Source organism: Lepidothrix coronata, unplaced genomic scaffold, assembly GCF_001604755.1.
Source record: "Lepidothrix coronata isolate B3197 unplaced genomic scaffold, Lepidothrix_coronata-1.0 Scaffold59, whole genome shotgun sequence".
Lineage (NCBI taxonomy): Eukaryota > Metazoa > Chordata > Aves > Passeriformes > Pipridae > Lepidothrix > Lepidothrix coronata.
Genome location: NW_016690239.1, coordinates 3,866,963 through 3,894,424, shown reverse-complemented (window position 1 = coordinate 3,894,424; position 27,462 = coordinate 3,866,963). Strand labels below are relative to the sequence as shown.

Below are 27,462 nucleotides of genomic sequence, written 5' to 3'. Positions count from 1 at the left end.
ACCAAGCGTCAGAACACTGTTAAACCTTTTGAACAAGGGATGTGCACAGCTTTGGGGGGCTGAGATCATCTTTTCTCCCGCATTAATTCCCCACTACTGAGAGGCCACTCTGGAGGACTTCAGGTGCCATGACTCAGACTGAAGCACAGCATGGCACCAAGCCTCCCTTGCCCTTCTCAATCTCTCTGGGATATGGGACCCAGGGTACAGCCAGGCAAAGCTGAGCACATCAGCGCACAGTACTCCACAATGTAGTACTGGGATGCAGCAGCAGTTGGATCATTGGTAATTTGCTCATTTAAAAGCATGAAATCTGAATATCTGCCCACACTTTTGCACACAACCTCACCATGAAGGCATCACATGTTTTGTACCTGTAGTTCTTCAGAAATTTGCTTCTACTATTTCCTTACCTTATTGAGATGTCTAACCACCTCTCTGCTTTCTCACTCTAAGAAAACAGGAGATTTTTTTTCTTTTGTTAGTTAGGAGATTTTTCAAGGGCAAAGAATAATACACCTTTTATTAAGCAGCTATTCACAGTAAGAAACTTTTTACTAGCAATTTCTCAAAGAACATTATGACTAGCTGACTTGAAAGAGGCCTATCCAGAATCTCATTAGATTTTCGAGTACTTTAGAAGCAGTTCTTACTGAATTATCAAGCGTGCAGGAAAGCAATGGCAGTTTCATACCTGAGATTATGTACTTCTGTGTTAACTGCAGAAACACATCAGAGTAGTGAGGAGTGTCTTACACTTGGAGCTACTGCTGTAACAGGGAGCTGCTGGGATATGTTGCAGCAGACTCTTCGTAAACATTTTATTTGCATGATTAAATAGTGTTTTTCAAGTGAGGCACAGATGGCACGATATACAGTGATGTATCTCAGTAACTCTTGACCCTGAAAATCTGAAATGGCTAAAAAAATAATCAAAGAAGCTTCATGCATGTGGCGCACACAAAGTTCACAACAGCTTGCATAAACAACCTTTGAATACTGTTGTTTGGATAAGAGCAGCCAAATCTGTCCTCTGTATATGGACCTGCAACAGTGGCTGTAGGCTGGCAGAAGCACTGGTTGGTCTAGAGCTGTTTTACACCCATCTGCAATATTGACACTGCAAATAAGAGAAAATCAGAGTGCTGTTTTCTAGCTGATGGGACGTCTCCTTAGACACAAGCAAAAAATCCCAGAGCTTCGTTCTTTTGAAGAGAAGCCAACTTGCCACACCTCAATAGTCTCAACCATCAAAAATACAAGTAAGTGCCCACCTAGTATCCACCTAGTAAACCACAGAGGTGAAAGAAGAACCTGCTGAGGGCTATTCATCTCACTCACTCTAGACAACATCTATTTCAGGATGGGGTGAATTAGTCTCCTGAGATGTCTCTCCATGACTGTACAGCAGCACACACATTAGACTGAACACTCAGTGCATACAGGGTCAGTGGTACAAGAGGAGACTCTCACATGCAGCAGAGCACTTATTGTTCAGTGGGCAGCTCTCCAGTGGAGGTAGGGGTGATCACTTGGAAACATCTGCACATATGGCTTTTTGGATGGTATCACACTTCCTTAAATAGTTCTGAGAATAAAATAAAATTAATTCTTTATTTGGAAAAACATGTATTCTCTATACATGGAAATATCTTCTAATACTCTTTCTAACATTTCCACAATGTTTTAGACAGTGAGTGATTCCCATGCAGACTGTTTTCCTCAAGAGCCAAGCATGTATTTAATTTGAAATTTTAGAGTCATGTTCCAGATTGTCTGTATGAAGACTTTCCTATTTCTATTTTTGCCCTACACTTTTTGTCATATGGTTTTGCTGCCAGCAGAATAGACAATCAGTTTCTTAAACACTTCTCTCTTGAAACAAAACAATCCATCCAGAGCGTATTCTAAGGAGACTTTCACCACCATAAAATACTCTTTTACAAGGCTGAGGACAGTCTGTCTTTCCCTTGCACTACATTTCTGTTTGCAATCTCATACCAGATAGAGCTGTTGCATGATTCCTGTCCAGACTTTGAAAACCAAAGCATGAAGCCTGCTCTTAAAATTTCTGTCGGTAACACTTCATGAGTGGTTGCTGTGGCTGTGCCAGAAGAGTTGCAAACAGCGCTTCTTCTGCACTTTGACCCCAATCCATGTAGACACATTGCGGCATCCACACCGGGCTCTGCTGAGCTGTGCCAGGCTCTCAGCTCTGTGTAGCATATGGCACCACACAAAAAAGGTAACACTTCTCTCATGCAAACACACGTGCACCCTGCAACTGCCTGCTTAGCTGCTGCTTCTCTCTCACCTCTTGGCTCATCATCTTCAACATATTTTGCTGACAGCATATCTTACTTTGCCCCACGTAGCTCCCCCCCACCAGGAAACACATGAAGAAAAGCTACGTGAAGATGAAAGCATAGTTAAAAGGTAGAGTTTTCAAAGCTGTTAGTAGCTGGATAGGATGGATAGTTGGGCTGGTGGGAGGCTGAGAGCTGGCCTGGGGTTTACAGCAGCTGAAGGCTGTTCAGCACCAGTGTGACCACCTACAAGGAAAGCAAGCATTCACCTCCTGCAGGCACTGAAGCTGCTGTCCCTTAAAGCACAGCCTAGCAGCAGGAGAGGGAATTTGCTTCCTGTCTTGCTACTTCATCTCAAGACTTGTCCTAGCTTTTCACTTTGTGGGCATCAGATGACTAAGCTCAATGTCCTGCCAGTGAAATACAGGCAATTTTTGCAAAACTAAACAGTTTCCTACCATGGAAAGTCCCAAAGCATCAAGAAAATAGGTTGATCTCCACTCATTGTCTGTTTCAAAACTTCCTTCACGGCTTCAAATTACAGCCTTCTAATGAAAGTATGGGGAAATCAGATGAACAGAGAAATCCGACTTCAACAACAGAGACATTAACAACATGCAAACCACTTTTGGGGTTTTTTTTTTAAAGAAGTTCTTTTTAAAACTTTCATTTTTCTCTCATCATCAATGAAACAAAATGTGCCCCAAAAGAAAAACATACAGAAGCATGTCCTACAGGCTCCCTGCGGCCGGTAAGATTCCCATCTGAAGTCCAGAAAATTCATCAGGCCTGGATAAGAAAAGTTAAAGCTATTCTTAGATGCTGTCTTGGAAACCACAAACTGTGATCTTGAGCACAGACGAGTAGAAGCTCTTTTTGACAGGCCTGAAACAACTTAAAATCTCCAGTCTTTCTTTAAGACCTAATTTGTTTCCAGGGTGAAGTATCAGACTGTTGGCTCTCCCTACAGTCAAAAAACTGGCTAGACCACAAGAGATTCTGCAGCAAGCCAGTATAAAAAGATTGTGATTTAAGTGATTAATCACTTAAAACTCTAAGATCTCAAAATAGGTCTTAAGTGGAGGTACATTTTACTCTGTAAAACTCATGACACTTGTTCTTGCATGCAGGCACACACACTTGGCACTTTGCATACTCACTGAAACGCCATCGGTGTAAACTGCTGAGTTCTGAAGGAACTAAACTTATAATTGCTCTTTAGTTACTTGAGTTGATGTCTGGTTGAAGATAAAACCAAAACAAAACATAAAGTGTTACACCAAATACAAGCTGTGATGCTGGAAGAATTTTTAACTGCTCATATACAGTATCTGGACATGAGACATTCTGCATTACTTCTTAATTTATTGCATGTTCTTTATAGGGATGGATTTAGATTTAGATCCCAATAATGCATTAGTGTTGCCTATGGAAAGAAAAATACCCAGGGAATATATAGCTGATATACCACCCCTTCAAAAAAATAAAGGAAAAAAAAAGCTTAAATTTGACTTGGCAAAGTCTTTACACATATTAGATAAAAGACTTGGAAAACATATGCTCCTTCATACCAGCAGCCAAGATCTTCTAATATCCCTACAACTTGTTAATCAACTAACATATGGTACTGCTTTAGGAAAACACACCATTCTGATTTTGCATTTACATGGTCTGTTTCCTACAAAACTATTGTCAAGATTTAGCCATTGTAATATAACCTAGTAATTTTTATTCCTATACTTCAAATTAATCAATAAGCACAGAAATAAAAAGAGAATCAATTTAAATCCAAACAATAAGTAAAACTCATTTTCACGTAGTTTCCAGTGATGGATAAATTTCTACTTACCATGCTGAACCTCACCAATCTATGAAAATCACAATTTGCTGCAAAATTATGACCTAAAAATTCTGTTGACTTTCACTTAAAGCCCCTTAAAACCCAATACATTAAGTTTTTTGGCCAAAGCTAAACTGCCAAGGCAAAATTTAATGTAGCTTGATAATGTCTGCACAAGATGGTTCTCACATATACATAACTTCATTAATGTGTTTTAACTTCTATTTTATATACATATGAAGCCTCCCTGTGTCCTAAAAAGACACCATAGCTTACTTACACACAATATAATAGTTCTAAACACATATTAGGTGAAAAATTAAAATGCAATTAGATTATAATGGGTCTGGTTTAATCAACCTTATGTAAGTTTTAAACAACTACTGCTCTGCTGACCTAGCCTCTCTCAGCCTGCCTCTGGCTTAATTTACCCATACTCAGCTGCTGGGCCATCACAGCTTCTGCCACCCTGACACAAATTCAGTGCAAGTCCATTCACAGTGTCACATACCTTGCACTCCTACCACCACTCAATCTGGGTGCCAGGTCTTGATTTCTGCTGCTACAGCACCCGGTAGTGATGGGATCAGCCTTTTCTCTGAAGACATTTAGCAGACCGAGCTCACAGAGCAGCAGCTCACCCCATCCACGCTGCTTCTCCAACACTAAATTAAACCCAATGATTTTTGCACCACAGGCAGGTGGGCTTTGGCTGCAGTAGTTCTCTCTGCAGTGCCACTACACCTCTGCAGCCCTGCCTGTGCCAGATTTGCAAGGGTTGATTAAAGATGGTGCCAAGGAGTGGGGCACTGGGTGCTTCAGATGCTGCAGCAAGCAGCCACGAGTATTTTGCCGTGTCACGCTGCAGACCAGGTGATATCAAAATAGCTCCAGTCAGAGCATGGAAGAGCATGACTGTCTCTGCCCAGACAAGGAAACTGTATGAAAAAAGAAGTTTGGCAGAGAAAGTCTATAAAACAGTAAAGCTCATGGAGAAAGCTTAGGGGGGTATTTAAAGATAGGCAGTTTTGAATATGTATACATATTCTGAATTTTGAGGCCATTAGGAGAGCTTGTTTTTTGGCTGGTTTTTTAATGCTTTTAACGTCAGACACAGATGTAGCACAATTTAACAAACACTTTCAAAGTACTGTCATATGGAAGTTTGCGAGTAAAAAAAAATTGCCTTACAATGCCATTTCTCAGCACTTGGAATGACAATGGAGGCAGATCTATTTAAAGGAAGAGATAATTCTAAAATTTTTGAATACCTGAAACACACTAAAATCACCCAATATGTTTTACAGACAAATTATCATCTTTTTTTTCTGTATTTCCAATGGCAGGATAAAAATGAAAGTAAGACGTGAATTCCTGAAATTTGTCTAAAGTTTGAAAGTTGAAATGTGGGCCTTCACTTGCAAGAAATACAAAGGCCCAAAGTTACAGTAAAATAAAGGGATGTAAGAAAAATAAAAGAATGCCACAAACTTTAGTTATTTGACACTAAGAAAAAATTTTATGAATTCATATAGGTAGGCTGGAAGACAATCCGACATGCTTAATTTATTCATTATTTAACTTTGAACTATCCCATATATATACATGTATGCACAAACACATAAAGCTACACTTGTACGTTTCACAGCATATCTCTCCCTCTATATATTGTTCATCATCAATTAAATTATAAACTGTTCCAAGATGCATAAGAATTTCCTGTACAGCATGTGGTATAATGGTCCAAAGAATTCTGCTATGGGTTTCAGGCTATTACTTGTGATATAATAAATGCTACTTGTGATATAATAAATTGCAGAAATTATCTCTCAGTTAAATCCTTGATTTTAATTTAAAAGTAGCAATAATCGTCTTAAAGATGCCTGAAAGAAATGATGAACATTAATAGTTTCATGCATATCTGACAGAGATCTTTAAGAAATTCAAAGGTGACACTGACTGCAGAAGATAAAAGAATGGGATGAGATGAAACACTCAACGCTGGAATGTGCCTTTTCTCAAAGGCTAGCACGTACGTGGCAGGGACAGTGTGTGAGGTGGCTCACCTGGGTAAACAAGCAGCTTCATGAGCAAACTAACTTCACACCTGCAGCAACGTTTTTGGCTTGAAAAGGGTTGCAGAGAATACTTGATAGATTATCTGGCAGAAGGTGTTTCTTCAATCTCCAGCTTTTTTTTTTTTTTTAATGAATTATTTTCTTTTAGTTCTCCTGCATAAAGATTTAAGAATTAGCTTACCAAACCTCAGTTCCTAAGTGTGGCAAAAGGAGAACAAATGTGATTTTTTAACAGTTTAAGGCTTTTGGGATGCAGAGCCTCTTTGGCTCTTACAAGGGGCCCATAAACAACAGTGGAGTCCCAGTCACTGGAATGAAGACAAATTTCCTACTGACAGCCGAGGAGCAGGCAGGGAGGCACAGGCAGTGCCACAACTTTCTGAGAGCCTGGGCTTTGCCGTACTGCACCCAAGCTGCCTCCTCCCTGAGTCAGTCCTGTGGGGGAAGAGCAGAGGGCAGGGGGATTTCAGGAGGCCCCACTCTGCTTCAGCATACACCCCTCACAGCAACAGGAGCACCTTCATCATGGAATGAAGGAGGAAAGGGCTTCCCTCTTGCCCCCATACCCAGGGCCACTGCCCACAGCCTGCAGTGCCGTCTGCTTCCAGCATGGCAGCACATGCTTCTGGATGAAGTACAGAAGTAGCTATTCCTTGAACACTTCATTTTCAATTAAAGCAAAAGAGAAATGTACCTAGACAAACATTTTTATTCTACTCTGCTCACCTAGGATATCTAACTCTGCCTTGAAGGAGGTTTGGATTGCCCTACTATTGGTATTTAAACAGAACCCTTGATTCTAAATTGTTGATGGAAGTACCCTAAAGCAATCTGAAACATCTGAAAAGATAAGAACATTAAAGATGCATGGATGGGCAAAATTACCTCCCTTTCTTAATCCAAGCTCCTGGATAATGAAATGCACTGCTAATATTTCTCAGAGGTTCCCCAGCAGCTTAGACTGGTGCTTTGTCATATAAGCAGTAGCTGATCTGCTATTGTTTTCTTTTCTAACTGAACATTTCATCATTGCTATATCACCAAATTAGTATCTACTGATTTCAAAGCTAAACACAATACCTGCAGTTCCCTCCCCTTAACAAAGAAGATAAAACATACTACGTTTACAATAAAATTAAATTTCTAGATAGTAACAAGATGTATGAAATCAAAACTTCATATAAATGTTTTAACTTACTGAACTTTTCTCCTCCTTCAGCACAGCGTTCTGCACCAGTTATTAGGAACAAGAAGGGAATTTCCTCCTCCTCAGACTATTCTTGAAATAGATTGCAGTAAGTCTTCCTTTCCAACCTCAGCCTTCAACAGCAAAAGGAAGCAACTCTCAAGCTACAGGCAGGAACAACCTCACGAACTAAAAAAAACATACCCAAACAACCTCCATCCCAAAATTTTGACTACCACTTTATTAAAGGTCAATGCAGCCGTTTCAGAGAGAAGATCTCTATGAGCTGTTTTTAAAGATTTCCTAGTGCGGAAACCTAAATCATAGCATAATGCTTGCTTGTCTTGCCTTTCAAGTCCGGAAAGCTCTTTGTTAAGATCACTTATAGTAAGGAAACAAGTTTTCACTCACTCTGTATGTGTATTTTTATAATCCAGTCTTGTAAACAAACCACTAATAGTTTATGGAGGCCAACAGTGGACAGATTTTGCCGTGAATGTTAAATGAAAATTTCTATACAGGCCCCACAAAGCCTTATGAGATCTGGGAATTCACCCCCTATGGTAGTGTCAACAGTCAGAAGAAAAACAACAACAAAAAGTTTCAGGTGGTGGTAACAGCCTCCTGACAACTTTACTGTCATTATATAGGCAAGGAAAAGGCAAAATATTTATTGAGTGGCTGTATAAATGGGCACTGCACAGCATGGAGCAATCTCCTTTCAACTATCTCAATTAAATGGAAGCCGAATCAATAGCTAAACCATATGCTAGACCCTGAGATCAGTATTGTTACAGTGATGATGAAAGGTGAGTGTTAGCTGAATTCAGTAACTGGGAAATAGGGGAGTCCTTAGGCCTTTGGGTTTGTTTGGATTTGTTTGGGGTTTTTTAAAGACAGCGTTCTCTGTCTCTTCGTCGTAGCCTTGGCCCGGAACAAATCCCTTCCTCTCTGACAGGCCAAAGAAGGGGGCTTTGCTCAAGAAACTCCCTCCTAGAGATCCCCCTGTATCATTGAGGGATTTTGCCACAGAGACTGATGTTGCAGTCCCAACAACATTTATATCTTAAGAAGGGTGGAAGGCCAGAGTTGTCTCTGTGAGGACCATGCCTTCACTCTGGGATCTGATAAAGAAGCTTGAAAACTCAGCTGTGCTGTGAGCACTCCAGCCTTGATACAGCCTTCCCAGGACTCTTCTGTGGAGACTGTGTTGACAACAAAAGTTCTCCATGAGATTTTTTTGTAGCACTGGATTGGTAATCACAGGCTTCTTCAATACATCATGCCACTCCTAGACTTACCAATCCCCTGCTCGTACCTCTTTCTGACCTGGCTATAGACTTGGAAAACAGAGAAACCATGATCTAGACTTTTAATATTTATATGTGAGACAGAAGAACTGTTAACAGCACAACAGGATCATTGCCTTCCATAAAAAGCAAGAGACAAAGAAGGTACTTCCTACGGACATACTTTCCCCCGGCCCCGATCAACTTAGGACAATCTGATCCATGATCCGGAGAGTACTCTGGACCTCTCTGTGTAGGTTTTATTTGCTGTATCAAGAGCCCAGGCTGCTCATTCAGGGATTGAAATTAAATGATTAGAAGTCATTTTGAGAATAACAGACTAAATTAGAATTCTTCACTAACTCAAAGCCTCACTGTAATAAAAAGGCTTGTCACAATAGAGAAATGCAAATCGTGGGCAGATGCTCCATCAGTGCAAAAGAATGATCACAAACTGAAAACAGAAACTTGGAAAAACAAAGCATGCAGGAAATCCAGAAAGGACAGCATTGGGGTCAACGTGACAGAAATTGAAAGATACTCTCTATTGGGAAAAGTATGAAGAAATACAGGAAAAATATTTCCACAAGTTTTCTGGCAAAGAAATCCTTCATTAGGAAGCAGGGAAATAAAACTGAGCATGCTCCTGGGAGAAATGCAAAGAGAGCCATTTGATGGCTCGTGGCTACCTGCCATCAGATTAGCAGTGAGAGCTCCTACCATATAGGCAGCAGGTATGAAAATGCACCAACATACTGAAATTCTGTCCTGGGAAAGCATGTGACAACACTTTTAATTTACACTGGCAATGCTCGAACCTCCCAAAATGTCAATAAAATTTGTTACAGATTTATTCAGTTGATGATGATTTTTATTTCATATGAGAAAAAGGAGTGCCGTCTCAGACTAATTAGGTTTCCACACCAAAATCCATGTTCATTTAAATAGCAGACTAAATGCAAACAGATGCTGTCTTGACTTCACATTTAAAATCCAAGACAGTGGTCCCCAAAGCAGGGTCCCAAGCTCCATAGGACCTGTCACAGGTTACTCAGTGCTCTGCAAAATTGAAATCTCATTTTAAAATACCCAAAGAGCATCTGTGGGAAATAAAGAGAGTGCAGGTACCCTTCCTACACACATGAACTTTATCCCTGCTTGGAAGAGAAATGGAAGAAGGGTAGTAGCAGGACCCAGTAAGAGTCTGCAGTCACAGTTTGCATAAAATTGCTATTTAGTGGTGAATGAAGTTTCTGGAATGCTCTTTACCATATCCTCATTTTACTCATCATGTAATTGCTGATTATGGACTTACAGAAGGTTTGTTTTCTGTTGCTAAGATTTTTTTTTTAAATGAAAACCATTACTGACTGTAGCCTCCTCTGTCAGAGTCACTCTGGACACAGCCAAGACAAGACGTAGGTGGGGAGAAGCAGCTGCTGCCAGGCTTATCCACCACAGCTCAAATGGAGAATCAGAACTTTCATTCCAGTTCTTCCAAAAACTTGGCATGACCCTGTTTTGCCTTAATTCCCTTCCAGAAAGTACTGGTGTAACCTCTGACAGCTTGCTGTGGCTGTGTATGCATGCTCTGCTGTTACAGAAGTATCTTTTAAAGGTGTCTTGCACTCCTCAAGAACAATCCCTTAAATAACCCACTGTAACACATTTCATAAGGATCCTCTGCAGGGGCAACATGCAGGTATCATTGGGGAGATTTGTTTCAATGATGCAGCTAATGCTTTTGCCTCAACTACACCATTCTTAGAACTAATGCTTATATTTCTGGTTTTGACAATCCTTATGACACAGTAAGCAGAAACCGTATACAGATTTAATTCTGTCTTCCAGACGACCTGAGCCAGATCCAAGGGTGACCCAAGAGATACCCAGAGGTTAGACAAGGGACAAGGCTTTCCCATATCCAACACTCAGCAATCCCACCACTTTTCCTCACACCTCCTTGCTTCTTGGCCCTCTGTCTTCTTTGCTCACAGCTGAGGCTTTCCCATCTCCATCAGCCTGCAACCCAGAAGCCAAGGCACCACCCCAGCGAGGGGAAGCCATGGACAAAACAGCACAGTCCAAGGAAAGCCTGGTGACAAAAATATGTGTACGCAGGATAGTTTTCTGGTGACAGCATGGTACCTGGAGCTTCTCCAGCCCAAGAGAAGATCAAGACCACAGGACAAGAACCTAGTGCTCAGTAGTTCTCTTGGATTTAGGACATTTAAAACACACCATGAGTGGGTGCTGTCAGCTATCACTATCTCCCTGCCTGTGCTGGAGTGTTTGGCATCCAAGAGGCAGGTAGTAGATGCTGAAGACATGGGAATTACTTGAGACTCAGCATAAAGAAGAGTGCTGAATATCAGTAAAAGCATTTACTCCTGTACCCTCAAAAGCAGGTTTCTGAGATTACAAGCTTTTTAGAGTCACTTGACTGAAATCTCTGTTCTGATCTGATTGCATTCCCACAAAGGACAAGGTCAAAATACATCCCTTATTAAATGACACAGAAGCTGCACAGTACTGGAGTACTTCTGTCAAACTAAGGAAATAAAAAACTTCTAACTTAAGAGCCCACTAGAATAGAATAAAGAGAACTCCACCAATGGGTTCAAGAGCGAGCAAAAGCCAAACGCTGCTTTAGACTGGTGACAGCTGAAGTAGAACAAAACATCAGAGAAACAGAAGGCTGGGAAGCTGCTTTGGGAAGCTGCTATCTATATTGGGTTTGCATTGAAGGTTTTCATAATGGAGGGGAGAACTAAAGGGTTGTCTTCTGTGGGAAGCTGCCAAAACCTTTCCCCATGTCCAATAGAGACAAAGCCAGCTGGATATAAGACAGACCTGCTGCTAGGCAAGGCCAAGCCCATCAGAAATGGTGGCAGCGCCTCAGATATTTCAGAAGGGGAAAGAAGTTATTGTGCAGAAGCAATTGCAGTCAGAGAGGAGAGGATTGAGAATATCTGAGAGAATCAACTCAGCTGACAGCAAGGTCAGTAAAGAAGGAATGGGATGAGGCCTTCTAGGTGCTGGAGCACAGATTCCCCTGCAGACTGTGGTGAAGAACATGGTGAGGCAGGTTGTGTCTCTACAGCCCATGGAGGTCCATGAGGGAGCCGAGATCCACCTGCAGCCCATGGAGGGCCCCATGCTGGAACAGGAGGCTGTAAGTCCATGAGAAGCCCATGCTAGAGCAGGATCCTGGCAGGACCTGTGGAGGGAGGATCCCACGCTGGGGCAGGTTTCCTGGCAGGACTTGTGACCCTGTGGGGGATTCACGCTGGAGCACTTTGTGAAGAACTGGCAGGGAGAAGGTAGACACTCAGGAATAAAATTAAATCCGGGAAGAAGGGAGGGTTGGGGGGAAGGTTTTTTTACGATTTGTTTTACTTCTCATTATCCCGCTTTGATTTGATTGGTAATAAATTAAATTAATTTCCCCAAGTCAAGGCTCTTTTGCCCATGATGGTACCTGGTGAGTGATCTCTCCCTGTCTTTGTCTCAACCCATGAGTATTTCATTATATTTTCTCTTCCCTGTCCAGCCGAGGAGGGTAGTGATAGAGTGGCTTTAGTGGGCTCCTGGCATTCAGCCAAGGTCAACCCACCACACTGCTTCATTAAAAAACAATAAAATTAAAATTCATTACAATTAAAAAGAAGAGCATCCTTTTAAACATACAAGACTATTAGAATATTTCTGTAATGTTATAATTGCTTTACTGTATTAATATACCTTATTAAAACCTGGCATAAAGATGAAGATCAGTAGTAAATGTGTGACACAAAAATACAAATTACAGATAAAGAGGGGGTTACTGAAACTTCAAAAAAATGCAGATGCATCATCTGATTTAGAATAGAAATTACAGAATCACAGAATGGTTTGGGTTGGAAGAGACCTTTAAAGATCATCTAGTTCAGACCCAAGAGCAGAATGGACACAAAAATGGACCTTAGAAAGACAGTGAAATGCAAGAGATGTGACCCTTGAAAAGACTATAGTAGAGGCACAGAGTGGTGAATTTTAATGCACAGAACTGCAACATCCTGAGGATGAACAGTGGAGAAGAGGAAGAAGTTTTCATTATAACTAAAATTAATATCATAACCCCAGCTGTGTCAGCTCTGAGATAGATTAGAATCAGGACTCCTATTGTAAATTAATCTCTCAAGAGAGGGCACGGAGGGCCGTGGAGAAAAAGGATGCTGTTCTTAAAATACAGAGCTATTCTGAAACCAGTCTGTGTTGGTCAGAGAGAAAAGACAGGCCAGGTGAAGTTATGTGACTTATGGATGTGTGCATGCTTCAGAGGAGACACTCACAGCTACAGGGAGTTTTCAAACGTGAGGGACAAGCTGAATGCACAGAACACTGGACTAGAACACCTATGCAGTTGCACAAGTAAATCTGATTGATTTATTATCATTATATGGAAGTTTACTGTGCTGTTACACACATGCTAAGGATGTTGCAAGCATTTAGTACTCAAAGCCATGAATTTACTTTGTGTTCACTAGGAAATTCATGGCTCCATTTATGCTGTCTTCTTTTGCCTTTCCTACAAAACTGAGAAAAAAATTGCTCTTAACAGAAGTACATTATCAGAGTTTGGAAGCAGATCTCAGAGAAAGCAACTCAACTCTTCAAGGGAGCAAAAGCCAACAGTGAGAAGAGAAGGAAGAAGCAGCCACAAACATCTAAATATAGAAAATCCAGTAGGAAGTTCCCCTACAGAGATTTAATCTGCTATTGTACTCAGATCCTGGCATTACGAGTTAAAATCTACAAGAAGCTATCATCTTTAATACATCATCTCCTTCCTACTGTTCTTTAAAGCAAAGAAGCTGATTAAACATCCTGCCACACTCTGGTAACCTTAACAGTGCATTTCTTCATTTCACACTGCAAAAGGTCAGTCACATGCTAAATTGCTCTTCTTTGTGTGAATTTACACTCAGCACAGGACTAAGTCAATAAGGGCTGTACTTCTGATCTTTTCAACAAACAAAGCACTAAAAAGTAGTAGATGGCATTTCAGACAGATGTTAAAAATTCAAGTATTCTTATAAAAAGTTTGGCTTTTACATTTGCTTAGTGAAACTCTAGATTAACTAGTGTGGTATATTTTACTAGAATAAGAATACCTCTCAAAGCACTAAAACAGCAAACACCTCATGTATCCTCATTTTATAAAGCAGGTAAGGATCTTAAAAGTTATAGCTTTATAGTTCCCTAAAATGTAAGTATAAAATTCAGAAGAAAGTTTTAGGGCTTTTAATGAAAAGAATAAAACAAAAAGACCAATATGAAAATATTAGACATTAGCATATATTCCCATTGATTTTATGTAAGAATTAGTATTATTCCATATACACCTCTCCGAACAGCTAAACTACTGACTGAAAAAAGGATCATTTCAATACAGCTGCCAAAATACCATTTGTAAAAAAGTGTAAGTCTGGTTTTCAGTTTTCTGGGAAATACAGTGGAGGGATCTGGGAAGAGCAATTTTTGAGGTCCTTGCTGTTGTCTGACAATTCTTTAGGGCTTTTGTGCCTTTGAGTATCTGTTGAAGTTGGTGGGAAAACATGTCTGTTTTTTAAAGGCACAAGGCTGGGCATTTTGCTGGGTAATACTTTTCACACGGGACATCAAGGCATGGGTTCCAAAGCATACTTTTAATCACCTCCCTCTCATCCGCAAGAAAATAAAAACACATAAGTGACTTCTCTAGATTGTCATGACAGTATATGGGGTCAAAAAACCAGAGGGGGATTGGGGAAGGATGTTCTCAAATGTTTCCCTACACAGAGAAACAGGCTGGCCATAACATTTCCACCCTTTCAGTACAGGAGTTGTTTCAAGTGGTAAAGGTCTTTGTTGTTTGCACAGCATGAATGCTACAATTTTGGCTAAGGAAAGGAATGATGGACCAAACAGCTTTCCAATATCACAGTTAGTATGAAAATGGAGTTGGTTTTTGAGTTGGAAATCACCGAATCTGTGAGTGTGATTCCACACCACTGCTGTCTGGAACAACAAGGGGCTTGGACAGGATACAGGAGTCCTCCTTCCAGTTGTGGACTCCAAAACAAAAGCAAGATGCCAGAAGGTCAGGGCAGCACTAAGGCCAGGCATGTGATCTGGCTATCTCCAGCAGCCCCTGGCATCATCCCCCCCTGCCAGCCCAGAAGGACTGCAGCCCTACCACAGCACCAGGACTGTGAAGCACTCTGCTCTGCTGCAAGCCAGGAGGTGTTCCACAGACAAAGCTACAGCATATTCTGCAATACTGCTGGGTCACCAAATACAGCCTGCAGTGTATTTATGTGGTTAGCAGACATCCGCGCTCTGAGATTTACAGAATCTGTCAAATGAAAACGAAAGGACTGACTTTTGCAGCGACTCCCTTGGTTTTAAGGTGACCTGTGAGTAAATGGATGGACTCCATGCCACACTGGAGTATGTCAGCTGTGCTCTCTTACCTCTTTACTAAAATAGTAAATTGGTAAAAATATTATTCCATGTACTTTATTGGAAAGCTACCTGTAATTTCCCCCACCAGTTCCAGTAACAATCTTAATATCTTTTTATGCTTTTAAGTTAATTTAAATTTTCTTTGATACTGCACCTGTTGGGGACACTTAGTAGGTGTGCTGAACTAAGGCACAGAAGATAATTACTTTGCTCTAGTTGGCAGAGGTAGCCTATAGGTATGCTGGTCCCACTATATTCAATCTCATCTAATCTCAAAAGCAAAGTGGTCCTGAACATGCTTAAGTCAGAACCAGAGCTCTTACCTCCCAAAAACATGCAACCACTTCTGGTGCCCCACAGGGCAGCAACCCTGTGTCAGCAATGCTGTACAATAGTTTTTCAGAAGAAGAATGAAAAGCAAATTCTCTGCTTGAAACCAAAGAGAGATTTATATCACAAAAGTATGCAACACATCATTACCCAAACTGGAACGAAGGCGGGACGTCAGCATTCAAGTGTTATGGGAATTTTAACAGTGAAGGTCAGGGATTTGATCTGATGTTCAAGCAAAATCCAGTTATAGTTTGCACAATGCCATCAGACAGACAATACAGTTTTGCTGAGAAACTATTAATTTAATGATATGGAGGCAAAATATTCAGCTATGAGGTTCTATTATACTTAGAGCCTTTGACCCTGGTTTATCCTGGAGTTCAAGCCCTGATAATCTCTGTGCTTGAAGCTTCTTGGTGGATAATGGAAAATTCTGCTCCATTTCCTCTGGGACTTCATGCTCATTAGTCACAGCATACCAATTAAAAGCTTTGTTAGAAAACCAGAGGAATGTGACACAGCACATGTACAAACCAGGAAGCTTCATTCACATATAACATGGATGAATGGCTCTGTATGGAAAGCCAAGCATCGCATTAGCAGGTCGTGTGCATCAGCCTGCAAGATCAACAAAAGACATGCAAGAATTTTAAGTCAGCACTCTCAGTAAGCAATGGATTTTCATTTTGAACAATGAGAGTTACAGTATTTTTCACAGCCCATACCCTCCTTCTAACCAAAGGTAAAATATTTTAAAAGTTACGTTTTCTTACTTTGCTACTCTAGCAATTATCTAGCAGGAAGTCACTAGACATCACCAGCTACTGATCAGATTCTTTTCCTAACCATCAGAGGTGAAACTGGGGTTAGTGCCCTGGCAAGCTACTTATGACTAGAATAACAACCATTTTTAAAAGGGATTATTGCCACTATGAACCACTGTCAAGTATCTGTAACAGCAATTCTCAATTAAGGAAAGAATAGGACTCAGCGTCTGTGCTCTGATCATGCAGTTAATAACTGACTCTGCCTCAATCAAAACAAAAGCGGGATTTAACATGCAGATTGATTTTTGCAACAGTCTGTGTTACCACCCTATGTTTAATCATTTATTACAGAACTTAAAAAATAATCATCAGCTGCAGCAGTAAAAAATACAATTTTATTAATCCTTTTTATATTAAAGCATTTTCCCCACAGTGGATGACCTTCTCCCAGGAGCTTCTGGGGTTAAAAGCTCCCATCAACAGTGTGCTATAAACTCAGCAGAGGCAATAGCTCTACCTTTCAACTTATATTATCATTTCTACATTTCAAATGCAGCATAATGGTGATGTTTAGCATATTTCTTATATTATAGACAGAATACTTTGTAAAATATTCCATCTGTGACAGGAATGATGACATTATGAAAACTGCAGCATGAACGACTCATCACAGAGGAGAAGACATTTTTGAAGGATAAGAGGGTCTTAGAGCCACTTGGAAGGACCTCTATGGAGGGATGTGGAACACATTGGAGCAAAGTCCTTGTCAAGGACAGCAGACCTTTTTATGCCTCAATAACCCCTTCATTCCCTCCTGCCCCAGTGAAGCCTGTGCCATCTCTGACCCCACCGTGTGACCCCGTCCGGCACCTCCCTACTCCCACCCACCTCTGTGGTTGCTCAGACAACTGGCTCAAGGAACCCATCCAACCAAAAAACCAATCTAGTAATAAAGAACCAAAAATAAATCCTTGGCTGACTAGCTCTCAACTGAACCTTACTAATGCCAAGTAACTAGCTGAAGGGTAACACTCCCCTTGTAACCAGCTCCAACAGTGACATGTCTGCACTGGGATCCCATTTGCACACGTGACTATGGCAGTTCCTGTGCCCTGATGGGGACCACAAGTCTTTCCTACATAGGGTTTGGTCAAAAACTCTTTGGAATTTATTCCTCCTCCAGCACACTGGGAACACTGCTCTTTTCCTGCCCTTTTTCTCACAAGCACATCCCTACATCCTTTATCCTCAGGGATGGCAACCCACCAGAAGGGGACATAAGCTGAGGTAGTGGCCACATCCCCAACACTTCTGCAGCCCCAACTCTGCCCTGGGAGTTTGGGTCCTGGCAAGGGACAGCTCGTGCCCCACCTGACCCCAGCACAGTGCCAGGAGCTGGCCAAGGAGAAGGAGGGGAGAAGTGGTCTTGTGCTTTCTCACCTAAGCACCACCAGAAGTTATTGGCTATGGTCACTGGTCCCATCAAGCGTAAGCAGAAGCCAAACTTTTCTCTTAAAAGCTCCTTCTTACAGAAATCTTAATTCAGTATCCTTTTTTTGTAACTACAAGTAATTGTGTCTGAATTTGGGAGCACTTAAAACTAAATAACTGCTCATTTTGTATGAAGAAAACACGCACTTGGGCAAAACCCCCATAGTTTACAAAACCCCACTGTCAGGAAAGGAGGCACTGTGCTGCCTTGCTGAAGAACAGGTGCTCAACTGTGCTCAGGGGAGTCCTTGGGGTCAGGGTGAAACTGCATCCATCACTGCATCCACAGCCCCACTGCACTGCAGGCTCTCCCACCTTTACTGTGTTACTCATGACAGGGACCAAGGAGAACCTCATGATGACTTGAGAAGAGCATGGCACCTCCTTCCTCCCCAGGTGTCAGAGGAATGGTGGGAAGCAAAGCCAATGACAATTCAAAGATAAGCTAAGCAAGGTAAACTAAGTTAACAGGATGGGTCCTTCTCCTCCCCTAGACCCTCCCAGACACAAGTGGCACTTTTTCTTAGAAAGGCTGTGGTTTGCCTCACATTTAGATCTGGTGTGAAGCTGCTCCATGGTGTATTTAGTGAAGGTAGAAAGACAACATGAGAAACGAAATGACAAATAGTTGAGTTCTTTGCATGAATTCAAAGAATAGGATTAAAGCTGCTCAAAACACCATTTTTTTCTTTCAGTTTTCACAGAGCTTTTATTAAAACACTACATCCTCCTTGGAAGATGTGAGAAGGAGACAGAGGAGAAGCTCTGCGGTATTTTGAACCTAAAGAGCTAAGAAGTCCTTGAGTTTAGCATGTCCCTGTGTCCGCATCTCCACTAAAATCCAAAATAAATTTTGGACTCTTCATTTGCTTTTTAGATTTTAAGTTACAGGCAGGTAGTATTTCCACAATTTTCATTTAGTGACACTAATGTTGAGATTCTTTTTTCTTTTCCTGGAATCAGAGGTTTACATTGACTTTTAGGATTCCAGGAGCTGGAACACCAAGAACATCTAAAGCTGCAAAAAGGCACGAGACTTTTTTTCTATCAATGTCAAAAATTGCTTACTTCAAACAATATATTTATGGGTTTACAGTCATACTGAAAAAAATTAACAAGAAAGTAATTTTAAAAAATTCCTTGTCCAGACATCTCTTATTTTAGATCAGTCTGATGTCTGCTAACACACAATACTAAAGTTAAATAGTTTTAGGAAGGCAATTTTCTCTTAATCTTCACCAGGGCAGGTCACACACAGTCTTTCACTAAAGCAAAGTATCTGCTCTTTTATTACTCTAATTTTTCATGTTGCCTTTCTATTTGTATTTGATGGATACAGCTGCAAGTAAAAGTTAGACCATTATCTTGAGAAAGCTATACTCTCATTCAATGTCACAGTAAACATATTCTCCTTTTAAATGGAATCTTATTTTAGTGTAAGCCAAAATAATTGAAAGAATACCATTATGTGCCTATTACTCTAATTGCCTGCCTAAAAAAAAAGCCTGGAAATAAATTACTCATGAATTAGTGGAACAGAACTTCAGGATAAAAATATTTTGGTTCAGATACATGCTTATAGCCCATACAAAAAAATACTAAGAAACCCCAAAATATATGTATATAGACAGATTGAAGTAACTTATCCATTTTCATCAGTGGAAAAGTGAAAATAAGTTTCAGTAAAATAATTCTTTCCTGTACAGGGAAAGTATTACACATTTTATTTATGGTAGTGAAAGTCCAAAGAAAAAGTACTTACTTGTAATTTTCTTGTTCAAATAATCCAGAGTTTCCAGTTAGTAAACAAATATAAAGCACCTGAGAGTTATTTTGTGAGGTTTTCTTCCTTAGGGGGTAGTGAAATCTTTTCAACTTCTTCACATTACATTTCTCATCATACCCCATTCTAGTTTAAAAAATAAAAGCTTTTATTAAAAATACATATCTTTCTAATGGATAAAAATTTAAGGCAACAGAATCACCCTAAGCCTTTGAACAGGTCCCTTGTGCTCCCAGTGACATTTATTGTCACTTCACTTACACTGTGTTACAGCAGTGTGAGGGTATCTGACGAGAAATGAAAGAAGCTCTGAAGCTGTGTGTGCTAAAGGATTTCCTGCTGCGGGCTCCCTGCTGAGGCATAGATTTAAGGGGTGAGGAGCTGACTTGCTGGGGATGTCCGTTTGCAGGCACCCAGAGCACAAGCCCAGCAAGAGAGGGACGCACTCGCTGCCTTTCCAGGCCATCCCCCCAGTCCTAGGCAATGCTCACCCTTAATGCCAAAAAGGGTCATTTTTTACCTTCTGAAATTTTTCACATTCTGAAATTTGTCATTTTTCTAATCACATTTCATTTCAAAGAAACAAATAAAGCTATCTCTAGTGCACCTATACTCTGTGCTTAGCTGTTTGTTTCTCCTCTTTCCTGTCCAGAGACATCTGTCCTTCCCCTCTATCCTTATCTAAGATAAGCAGCTTCAGTTTACACACGCAGCACCTTGCAAAAGCATGGTCTGGAAAATTAATTCTTGAAAGGATTAATATTTTTTCCCTCCCATCACAAATATGTTTCTGCTTCTGTAGACAACATGTTCCACTTTGCAAACAGGGGCACTGCCTGCTCCGGCATACAGGAGCATTCCTCTTCTGCGCAGAAGGAAAACTGCACACAGTCCAGTGCAGGAATAATTCTAATCGCCAAAGTAACATGGTCTGTCATATTGATCCACCTGAAATCTCAGAGAATAAACAAAGCGAATTCTTTTATTACCAAAAAACTCCAAAAAGAGAACACAAAGCCTTCTCCAGGCATTATCACTTTTAGGGAGGTGGTTTTTTCTATTCTCTAATTTTTGCAATATCAGCCTGGCCATTTGAAAATAAAGAAATTTTGACTCATTTTTAAAAGCTTTTCCCTTATATTTTGCACAGAATTAAAATTACATGCAAAGGCCTGTCCTTCAAATGCAGTTAAACAAATCAGGGGGAAAAACCTTTCCTTGCCTGCCTTTGAATTCACAGTGCAGTGCAATGGAAACCCTTCAAAGAGGCTCCACAATTCTGTTCTGAAGGGGCTCATTCCACTATTCGTAGCAGCATCCTACTGAGTGCAAGAATCAGTAATTTTCTTCTTGAGGAGTCAGATAAATCTCTTTGCCTCTAATTTTTTCAAAGGTTTCTTCCCTACCATCAGCATCCTGTGTCACACATGGACTCCTCTGCTTCTTGATTGCTCAGTCCAGGGGCATGAACAAAATCCATTCAGTCACTTGGATCATTCTGAAGAGGAACCAAATTTATATTATGCAATGGCAGGGAAAAAATGGGCAAACCTTCCCACCCCTAATTTTAAGAGAGATGTGGTCTTCTGGCCTCCACAGCACTCAACCTGACTGCATTATTTTTATAGCTATGGACTTGGCCATCAAAGCAGCTTTAAATTTTCGTTCCCGCAGCCATGTTCACTGACTGTCACTGCATCCAAACACAGAAAGTGGTCCATACTGCAAAACAATACAGGCTAAACATCATTGATAGAAAGAAATACATGCTTAGAGAACAGAGAACCAGTACGAACTAAAGCCAGACACAGTGCGGCAGCAAAGGGAAATAAAAGCTTGTTACAATGGGGAGAATAAGAGGTGAGAAAGCTGAGGGAGGGCAGAGGAAAGGTAAGAGAGCAAGATGAAATAAAGCTAAGGGCAAGAAAAACATGACAACAGTGAATAGAAGTAAAATTTTTTAATCTTGAATACAAAATAAACTTTGACAGTTTGTGACATGTGCAACCACAAATTTTATTATAGAAACCTATTTTCACAGGGGATGCTGAACTGGATACTCCGCTGATACAATATTCTACTCTTGAAGCTCAGTTGTTCAGGGGCTAGGACTATGTAACTCATATCTAGCAAGAAAGCAAAATACGAAAGCTGTAAATCCAAATATAAAAGACAGGAACTGACTTGGCTTACGTTGACAAATGTACTACCTAAACAAAAGTTATGTAACTTCATCATTGCTCAAATAAATAAGTAAATAGCAAAGCTGGCTACTACATCTTGCTAAGGCACGATCGCCTCTATTTATAAATTGCAAAAAGGAAATGTAAGTTTTTAGATGCCCTTTCTCCATTGCTTTAGGGGGCTTTTTAAACAGAAAATAGAACATGAAACTTGAACTGTCCCACTTTCAAAGTTGGAGCTATGTAGTCCAGCTCCCCATACTGACTACTCTCCCAAGTAAGAATTTGCAATCTCTCTCAATAATTGAAGCAAAGAGAAGACAGTTTTAGCTTTGATAATGACTGGTGAATTTCAAATAGTTTGAGCAACCCCCAAAAGTTCAAAATGAATATTCAGATTTTGTTATGCATCATGGTCTGCAAATTGAGGATAGAAATCTCAGATGATATCTATCTTAGGTCTCCTCCAAGATCCTCCGCATGCCCTAGTTATGTCTAAGCAGGAAATATTACAAAAACGACCAATATATTTAGTTATGAAATGTTCAGTCTCATCTGAACACTCAAAATGAAAATATTGAAGGAAGAATTTCACTGAGAAATCACAAACTTGCAACTAGTCTCTCTTCATATTGGGTCCATCCCTATTCCACCTACATTCCTTAACTAGCATATCCTTTTAGCTCCTGAAATAGGAGTTACTCCTGCAGTCTCCCACCTGCAGCAGTTCCCACTGGTGACTCATCCTTGCCTATCAGAGAGATCCCTCCCCATGTTTACACCCACTGGTGACCTTGCAGAAAGACTGAGAATAGTGTGAATCAAGGACAACACTAGATCAAGTTCTGCATCTCTCCAGGGTCGAGTTCTTGCTTTGCACAGGTCACTTCTCCCTGCCTGGCAGTGTGCAGCTCAGCAGGGATGCTGCTGCTGACAGGCAGCGGGGCCAAGCTGGCAGGCACGGGAGCATCCTCCCCCTGCCAGGGCCCTACACCAGATTCCCATCTCAGCTACACCATCATAACTGAGCTGAAAGCAATGCAATTGCATCGACATGGCCAAAATCCAAGAGGCACTATGTGCAAAGCAGGACTACCCATTGGCAGAGAAAACGCCAGGAAAACAGCAGCATAGCAGAGCTCATGGCTGGCTCCTGCCCCATGGCAGCTGTCACAAATGCCACCCTCCAGCAGGAATCATCTTGACTCTCTGAAAACAGTCTCTTCTAAACAAGACTGTGGTCAACAGCCTAATATTTTCCTGAGATTCATTTATTCACCAAGCTCACTAAGACTGTGTAAAGGATTGTCATTTACTTGAAAAGAATTGGAAAAAAAATAAAAAACAAGCAAAACTCTTAACCCAATGCTCTAGTTGCAGGAACACATCACTGTATTGTTATCTTTACCCTTAAAAAGCTTCCACCATGTATCACCTCCAAGGACAAACATTTTGGCAGAGAGAGAAAGTTCACAGCACGCCATCAAAGTTAAAGATTTGTTTTTGCTCACACTATGACTTACACATTTCACAAAATCAACAAACAATTTATGCTATTTCAGATATGGATCTTTTCCATCCCAATGGGACTTAATTCCTTCAAGCTGAAAAAGGAAGCCCAAAAAAACCTGAATAACTGCAGTGACATTATACGAAACATAGCCTAAGGCTGCCAATATCTTTCTGTGCATTGCAGGAAAGGCTGCATTACTGAGCTAGACCAAACGCCATTTCCAGCAGAAACCTTTCCTTCTTCTTTTCTGCCATGAGGAGGATTACATTACACAGCATTGCTCTAAGCCCATTTATACAGTACTATTTTTTTTAATCAGGCTATAAAAATAATCAGCTCAGCTTCTCATACTAATCATAGAAATATTAATATAACACACTAACTACTCTTTTGCTGTGAGATTTTCTTCTCTATGCTAAATATGAGAGTCATAAAGTTTATGCTTCCCATAAGTTGCAAGAAATTGTTTTACTGCAGAAAGCTCACATCAAAAATAATTACTGTTATAAACATACAGCAAAACACAGTCACACTTGGCATATATCATGGTTTTATATGAAAAATTTAGCAAAATGCCAGGTGCAGGATATTTTTTTTTTCAGATGAACAGTGTAAAAATCACTTTTACCAAAAGAAAGTAGAAAAAAATGTTCAAAATATAAATGTTTAGAAATATAAGTACATTTTCATTTAACAAAACTATCTACATAGTAAAAAGGGGGCAAATTAGTCTAAGTCTTCCCAAACAAGCAAAATTCTGTTTAAAGTGCAATTGTGATGCATAGTTTTTGGAGACATCAGTATTACACAGGGCTTTTCTATCTTCTGAATCCAAAACACATGATTTTCTTAATTTACAAGAATATCACCATGCTACCTTTACCAGAATTATTTTAAACAGTCTTTCCTCCCCATTTTTCCAGTGTCTCCTTTCATTAGGAAGAGAAATCCAGTTTTTTACCAAATCTGTTCCCTGTAGGTACTACATTATATACTTTTTCTCATGAATCAACATATTTTTATCTAAAAATTAGTCAGGTGCCTTGTCCCACTGTGCTTCATATTTGAAATCTGCCTAAATTTCCACCCCATAGATTCTCAAGATCAGTGCGTCATTATTTCTTTTTATACTAATACTATCTTTTATTTATAAATCCTCCTATGTGCAAGACAGCAATTGTATTTCCTCTCAATTTTCTTTTTTTACAGAGTCAGAGAAATCCAGGATTTTAATCTCCCCTCATAAAACAGTCTCTCCATTTCCCAAGGCATTTTAGAAACTTGCCTTGGCTCCTAAACCAGTTTGAATTTACTTTTATTTAGTATATATGATCACACTGGCTCTGTTTTCTAACAGAGAAAATGATCACACATTTTCTCTGTTATACATACCTTATACACTTTATACATACCTTATACAAAGCAGTCTTAAGGCTTCCTTGCATTGGAAAACTACTTCCTTATACTGCCAGATGATCCATGCTAGAATCAAATCTATCCATTTTCCACAAATGTATCACTTTGATGCCTCAGTTAATCTTGTGATTAGCACAAGCATGTCTGTCCAGTTTCTCCCCACAACCCTGCTACAGGCTCCCAAGAGCACGATCCTCCACTTCTGACAGCAGCCTTTCATCTCACCTGAACTATTTTCCAACTCACATGCTCATCCCATTTCTTCTACATGAAACTCCAGTCTTCAGCATAATTCTTCTGGTAACTGGTGTCATCAAGATTTTTTTTCCCCAATATTGTTACTTTCATGGTACAATCAGTAATGGAAACATAACCTAAGACTGATCCCATAACTCAGTCCTTGGGAAATACTTTGATGACCTCCAACCCACTCTCCAGCTCCAATTTTGCTTCTAGTTAATTTTTTCATCCTCTTTTCTCTCTGAAACTAATTTGTAATTCCTGTGATAACAAATCTCTACACAGCAAATGACAAACACAGTATTTTGCTGAAACCCATATGGATATATGATTACTTCTTTTGTTTAGAGAATTAGCTTAAGTTATTTTTTCAGCTAAAGGTATCAGCTTGATCAGGTATGACCTTCTTGTGGAGATCCTACATTGTATTTTAACTAATTTATCATGTTTTGTATTGTTTGCTTAGTTTGCTTAGTCTTTCCTTAAAACTTTTTTTTTTTTGCAAAAGACTTTGCATACTATTGAGATTATACTAACACTCTTTATCTGAGTCCTTTTTTTTCCAATTTAAGTACTATTTTTCATTTATTTCCCCAGGTAATATCAACTCCTGATGTGATATATTTGTTAATACTACTTGCTTTTGGAATTGCAACTATATTATGCAAGTTCTTGGATGTGGATTATATGGTCTCTTCTGATTTAAACAATTACATAATTTAAGTTTTGCTTCCCCCTGGAGGTGAGAATTTCCATTTCTGCATAATCACTCCCATTAGCTGCTCTGCATTTGTCCTGGGTTCGACAGCATCATTAAAATGCAAGGAGTGCTACCCATTACATCTAAAACCAACCCTTCTGTATCACTGCTACTGTAAAAACTTTCATCTTTTTTCACTGACTGCACTTTCATTCTTCTTTACTTTTCATAATTTTTATTTTTAAAAAAATAGTTACACTAGGTAGGTGGATTCTTAGACATTTACAATTCATTCTCATGTTTTCTGATTTTTAAGGGACAGGTCTTTGTATTGGCCAATCCTCTTTCCATTATTTGCAGATTCCTTGCTTATGCTTAATACTATTTTTAGGATGATTATTTATCCAGTGAAATATGGGGAACTGTTTTACAATGTATATCAATCATATATTTTTATTAATTCCAGCAGGTTTTTTGAACCTTGGACTAAGGATGACATTCATGCCTGCCTTATATAGTAGTCCCTAGACTTTTTATTCCAGATTTAATTAACTGCTGCCTGCAACTTCTCAAATATTTGCCCACTGGAAACATTACAGACCTCCCTGTCCTTATTCCCATCCACCTTTGATTTACAGTAACACCACCTCAGCAGAGCTTTTCTTTTAGTGTTTCTTCTAAATGTTTTCTTTTTATTTCAGGAGGTTCTATTTTATCTCATCTTCCCTTTCTGAAAGCTTTATGCCCTTAATGTGTACAGACACCCAACCAACTCCACTTGCCAATACAATTTTTCCTGGACACATTGCCATTTTTTGGATAACACCTCTTTTCCATTTGGCAAAGACAGCCCTCAAGCTTCCATGCACCTGCCTGGATCCTTACACTGATGTAACACTTCCATGATTCATATTGACCTCACCCAGACTCCCAGCCAGATGAGGTGGGATCCTTTCCATAGCTATATCTTCATGTCAGATTTTTTACCAATAATGGGACTTGTTTTTTCTTGCTAGCTATCACCTCTAATGTTGTTCCTTTATCCATTTCTGTAGTCTCATTCGTCCAGTTTTAATTTCCCTGTGCCCTCAAGGCTTGTACAGGCATCACATGGGGCTCTCTTGCACTTTCTCCTGTATCCCATTTCATCAATTTGAAACTATTCTCATCAATCCCATAAAATGAGGAAGCTGCATATTGTCCACCCACTGACAATAACCTTATTTTGTTACTGACATATAATAATGAAACAGCCTAAAACTTTCTTCATTGCCCAGTTCATTTCAAAATCTTATCTAGGGATGATCTACTGAAGAGTTCTTTGGAGATATCTCAGCTCTCACCTGTGCCATTCCCCATCTTTTTATGGTCCCTTTTGATCTGCTCCAGCAGGAGTATCACAAAGTCATTCATCACTTACAATAGCATTGTAAGAACTTTTCCCATTCCTCTCTTGTTTCTTTTCAGATTCAGGTATCTCATACCCTTGCAAGCAGAAAACATTTTGCTCTCCAGATCTCCTTTGGTCTTCGCCTCTGGTCTGTGCAAGTAATCAATAATAATCACCATCTAAACCCAACATGTGCTCTAATTTTTATTAGACATCCATTCGACATGCAGGAACTCAGCTGGATGCCTGTGCTCATGTTTTTATTTTATTTCCTTATGTAATTTAATGCACCTAAAATGCTGACAACAGGAGAGAACGACACTGAATATTTTTAAAACAATGTGTCTATTAATATACAGTATGAATTACATTTTAATGCATTAACAATATCATTACAACAGGTTCACAGCCCCACCAAAAATTCTTATCCTTTTTACTTCTCTTTCTCATTATTGTGT

At 39.9% G+C, this 27,462-nt stretch overlaps 1 protein-coding gene across 3 annotated transcripts in view; it reads right to left on the bottom strand.

The window, feature by feature from the left end:
- The window catches only part of KIAA1217 (KIAA1217 ortholog), a 338,499-nt gene that overhangs the window by 190,383 nt on the left and 120,654 nt on the right, over positions 1-27,462 (bottom strand). Inside the window, exon 1 of one of the 3 annotated variants that reach the window (XM_017817078.1) lies at positions 19,542-19,561. The exons of the other annotated variants lie outside the window; for them this stretch is intronic. The gene's annotated coding sequence lies outside the window, so the exon portion shown is untranslated. Of the gene's footprint in view, positions 1-19,541; positions 19,562-27,462 lie in introns of those variants that run through there. 3 annotated transcript variants of the gene reach the window in all.